This window comes from Sardina pilchardus, chromosome 21 (assembly GCF_963854185.1).
Source record: "Sardina pilchardus chromosome 21, fSarPil1.1, whole genome shotgun sequence".
NCBI classification, from domain to species: Eukaryota; Metazoa; Chordata; class Actinopteri; order Clupeiformes; family Clupeidae; genus Sardina; species Sardina pilchardus.
This window is the reverse complement of record NC_085014.1, coordinates 19,007,577-19,013,576: the sequence shown is the minus strand read 5'-3', so window position 1 is coordinate 19,013,576 and position 6,000 is coordinate 19,007,577.

Below are 6,000 nucleotides of genomic sequence, written 5' to 3'. Positions count from 1 at the left end.
AATCATCGGTTAAGTTAGCTAATCAACCTGGTTAGCATTGTTAGTAAAGTTAGCATTGCTAGCATAATTAGCATTTTTAGCGTAACTGCTAGAAATCTAGGGCTGTCCGCAAATAATCGATCAATCGATGGTCGACCAAAAAAAAATTTATTCGACCGAATTCCGTTGGTCGATTGGTCGTAGGAAAAAAAATGCGTCAACTTTTAATTTGAAGGGCGTGAGTCGTTGTGACAAGGAAGACGTGACACGACAAGAACAGAAGGCATCCACTTATTTGACCATGTCTGGAAGACTATCTAAAATATGGGAACATTTCCAAAAGGACAAAGATGACCCAAAGAGGATTATTTGCAAACTTTGCAGTAAATCATTTGCCTATCACTCGTCCACGACGAACATGCATTACCACCTCAATACTGTAAGTAGCGTTGCCTGCTAGCCTAGCTATGTTGCATTGCATCATCATGAACAGGAGGCGTGTGGCACGTAGGCCTACTTTAAATAAATATTGAGAATGTTCAAAGTTCGTCTGTCTTTTCTGATTATTTTTGTGACACATTCAGAATTTCAAAATCTGAAATCATTTGCCCGTGTAAAGGGGACAGGTTTAGGATTATGGTCCTGCTGTGCGCTTGTCTGCTCTGCGCTTGTCATAATGTCACTGACGTCGGGTTTTTTCACTCTCCGTCTGAGAGAAGACCAGGAGCGTTCTAATTACGCCCCCCTGTATTGTGGGAGAATTCTGCTGTCAAGTCCGACATTCTGTCCGACATCAGCTGATTTTTGTCGATAGTCTTACTAGCGGATAGCTAACTCTTAACGGCCTAGCAGCATATTTGTTTACATTGTCAGATAATGTATTTCTATTGAAATATAAAAAATCTAAAGTGTCAGAATAAATGTGTGTATCATGATTGAAGCAGAACCTTTCTGACAATGTATGTGGGCACAACATTAACGTTACATGCACAATCAGCGTTAGGGGAGAAGTTTATCCCAGCCAAAGAAAATCTGACGCTCGTCTAGTTAGCGGATTTGCACTAAAAGTGTCAACAAGGGTAGTAGCCTACATACATACGTTGATATTAGCTTAAACTAACTGTAGGGGTCTGCTGACTATCCTGTCATAAGTATCGCAGGCGTCACGCATAGCCTAATGACCGTCAATGCATAACGATTTTGCTATATCAGCTATATCAGATATGTATGCTAGATCAGAATCAGAAAACATTTTATCAGTCAGTCACGAGGTTAGTGGTAAATGCGCATAGATAGGCTACTGGCAGCCGGGCATTAAAAATAATAATAATAAAAAAAAAAAAAAAAAAAAAAGCTGGGCATTAAAAAAAAAAAAATTTTTTTTTTTTTTTGGGGGGGGGGGGCGATTAATCGATTAGTCGGAGTAAATGACAGCCTCTGGTCGACCAACGAAATCCTTGGTCGTGGACAGCCCTATAGAAATCATTAGCTAAGTTAGCTAATCAACATTTTAACATGAATAGAAATCATTAGTTAAGTTAGAACTGGAATGTTTCATCTTTAAACTGTCTACCTTCACACTATCAACTCTCTGTAAACTATGCAACCACCATGTTTACCCTAGCTACACCTTAGTAACCATATCTACATTATCTATCTATTTTTGCATTTTCATGCACTGGTAATTCCTTGGAATTGCATTTCTAGTTATTATTATTAAACTTCTTCTTCTAACGCTCGCAATTCAGCTTCAACCGTTTAACGTAGAAACTTCATTCAAACTTTGTTGCGTAGGTCTTGCTTATGCCATATGTGCTTTATATTTTTCAACTTTGTAACTTTTATACTTTTTAAACTATTAGTTAAAAACTATCACCATTTCCCCCATAGACTTAACATTGCTCATTATGACATCACGGCAGCAATTAGAATGTTACCCCAGCTGGTCAGCCACCTGGGCACCAACTGTCAGTTTCTCTCAGGCTCCTCTCTGAAGACTACATATTCTGTTCCCCTGTATCCTCTGCGCACAACAGTATCAAAATAAGTCCTCCTAATTCCATCCAACTTTATATCCATTCATCTTCTTCAAACCATTCACTCATCCACCCATTCTAAACAGTCTGCCTATCAACAACATCAATTAGACGCTCTACATTGAACTTTTAAACAATCTACTCTGTCTCAGGCTGGCTCTCTTAAGACTAGCCAGTTAAATTGATTACACCTGTATCTGTATCCACTACTCTCAGTAGAGAGCTGTGTCTCTCCATTCTACAAGAATATAAGGCACATTCCATCCAACATTCTATCCATTCATCTTCTTCAGACCATTCACTCATCCACCCATTAAACTGTCTATCAACATCTATTAAACAATCTGTCTAACATCCATTAAACTCTCTGTCTATCAACATTAATTAGACTATCTACATTCAACTTTTAAATTATTTACTCTGTCTCAGGCTTTAAGATACTCTTAAGACTAGCCAGTTAAATTGATTACACCTGTGTCAACTACTCTCAGAGAGCTGTATCAGTGTCTCTCTTAACAAGAATATAAGGCACATTCCATCCAACCTTCTATCCATTCATCTTCTTCAGACCATTCACTCATCCACCCATTAAACTGTCAATCAATATCTATTAAACAATCTGCCTATCAACATCCATTAAACATTCTATCTATCAACATTAATTAGACTATCTACATACAACTTTTAAAGTATTTACTGTGGGTCCCTCTCAAGCAGCGTTTATATGTCATCCCTCGATCCTCGATCCTCAATGATCTACATAAAGAAAGATAGAAGAAGGGCTAGACTATCCCATTGTTGCCGCTCCATCATTCTTTATGTAGATCAGTGAGGAGCGAGAGAGGACGCGTAAACGCTATGAGAAGCACCTTCTGTCTCAGGCTTTAAGCATACAATCTCATTAAGACTACAGATCCTGTTTCACTACTTCCTCTGTCCACAACTGTTTCAAAATAAAGGTCCTCACTGCAATAATACACTATTAAATCATTTAACCATTGAAACTACTCAACTATTGAACTGTTCAACCATTCCAACTGTCAGTTATCATCCACTATGCCTCCAGTCAACTACATGAAACCTCCATGTACCTAGCAACCAACATAGCAACCATTAAAAAGTGTTTATGACCGTTTCCATAGCAACCAACATGATTATACTGCAGTAACTTCTTGTTTCCTGATAGTGGCCACCATGGATACCCTAGCAACAAATGTTTCAAAATAAAAGTCCTCACTAGCAAGTTAGCTAGTTACCATGGTTAGCATAGTTAGCATTGTTAGCATAGTTAGCATTTTTAGCATAACTGCAAAAAATCATCAACTAAGTTAGCTAATTAACCTGGTTAGCATTGTTAGCAAATTTAGCATTGTTAGCATTTTTAGCATTACTGCTAGAAATCATCGGTTAAGTTAGCTAATCAACCTGGTTAGCATTGTTAGCATTGCTAGCATAGTAAGCATTTTTAGCGTAACTGCTAGAAATCATTAGCTAAGTTAGCTAATCAACATTTTAACATGAATAGAAATCATTAGTTAAGTTAGAACTGGAACGTTTCATCTTTAAACTGTCTACCTTCACACTATCAACTCTCTGTAAACTATGCAACCACCATGTTTACCCTAGCTACACCTTAGTAACCATATCTACATTATCTATCTATTTTTGCATTTTCATGCACTGGTAATTCCTTGGAATTGCATTTCTAGTTCTTCTTCTAACGCACGCAATTCAGCTTCAACCGCTTAACATAGAAACTCCATTCAAATTTTGACGCGTAGGTCTTACTTACGCGATGTGGGCTTTGTATTTTTCAACTTTGTAACTTTTATACTTTTTAAACTATTAGTTAAAAACTATTACAATTTCCCCCATAGACTTAACATGGCTCATTATGACATCACGGCAGCAATTAGAATGTTACCCCAGCTGGTCAGCCACCTGGCCACCAACTGTCAGTTTCTCTCAGGCTTTACAATCTCTCTGAAGACTATTTTGTTCCCCTGTATCCTCTGCGCACAACAGTATCAAAATAAGTCCTCCTAATTCCATCCAACTTTATATCCATTCATCTTCTTCAAACCATTCACTCATCCACCCATTCTAAACAGTCTGCCTATCAACATCAATTAGACGCTCTACATTCAACTTTTAAACAATCTACTCTGTCTCAGGCTGGCTCTCTTAAGACTAGCCAGTTAAATTGATTACACCTGTATCTGTATCCACTACTCTCAGTAGAGAGCTGTGTCTCTCCATTCTACAAGAATATGAGGCACATTCCATCCAACATTCTATCCATTCATCTTCTTCAAACCATTCAATCATCCACCCATTAAACTGTCTATCAACATTTAATAAACAATCTGTCTATCAACATCCATTAAACTCTCTGTCTATCAACATTAATTAGACTATCTACATTCAACTTTTAAATTATTTACTCTGTCTCAGGCTTTAAGAGTAGGCTACACTCTGGCTCTCTTAAGACTAGCCAGTTAAATTGATTACACCTGTGTCAACTACTCTCAGAGAGCTGTATCAGTGTTTCTCTTAACAAGAATATAAGGCACATTCCATCCAACCTTCTATCCATTCATCTTCTTCAGACCATTCACTCATGCACCCATTAAACTGTCAATCAATATCTATTAAACAATCTGCCTATCAACATCCATTAAACATTCTGTCTATCAACATTAATTAGACTATCTACATACAACTTTTAAAGTATTTACTGTGGGTCCCTCTCAAGCAGCGTTTATATGTCCTCCCTCGCTCCTCGATCCTCAATGATCTACATAAAGAAAGATAGAAGAAGGGCTAGACCAGGGCTATTCAACTTCAGTACCAAGAGGGCCGAATGGAAAAATCACTGGGTTTTCAGGGGCCGCATAAAATAAGACGCCGCAAAATAATTGTATCCAACAATATTTGATAAAATCAGAGTAAAATTCAGTTCAATTCAATTGAATTTTACACACTGGCATAGAAACTAAGAACATAGCCTATTATCCATATCCATAAAAAAAAAATCTTCTCAGACAGGTAATAGGCTGCCACACAAACTATACAAGTATTTGTATATACATAGTATTTCATACCTGATGTCATGCATCAGTGGGAAAAATTGCAGTGTTGATTTAACTAGCCTACTTCAAGATAATTAGGCTCATAAGTGTTTCAAACACACACAGTAGCCTACAGCGCCAATCTCTCAAATATACTTAGCATTGAATTTAAAGAAAAAGTAATGCCAGCTCTGCCTCTGTTTATCTATTTCACGATTTCTTACCGCCAAAGATTCTAAACTTCGAGCCTGCGCAAATCACAAACAATAACATTCCCACGAGTGGAGTGAAGATGGCTCTGTCTAAAGAAGCGTCTAATTGACAACGAGAATCGTTCATTTTACCCTCTGCAACAAGTACGAGACTTTCATGTTTATTGTGCAACGAATCCATCGCTGGAAAGGAATATAAAGTCAAGAGGCAATTCTCTACAAACCACAGCTCCTTCACTAACTTTCCCGAGGGCTCGGAGGAACGGAGACCGGGTATGATTGTAACATTTTTGATTTGCGCACGCAAATTTAGGTTTAGAATCTTTGGCGGTAAGAAATCGTAATTTAATCAACATTTAATGATAAGATTTTAAACTAGTTACACATTTGGAAATGTCAGTTTGTGTAGTGATGTGCTGTGTTCTCTGAGTGAAGATAACTGGAAGAATTAGTCTGGCCAATAGGGGCGGGCCGACAGTGCGCTACTCGCCAATCATATGAAGATCTATGCACACCCGTCAAAGCGAGTTCATTCTCATGACGAGACACGCGGGCCACAGGAAATTTGAAGCGGGCCACATCTGGCCCGCGGGCCGCTAGTTGAATAGGCCTGGGCTAGACTATCCCATTGTTGCCGCTCCATCATTCTTTATGTAGATCAGTGAGGAGCGAGAGAGGACGCATAAACGCTATATGAGAGGC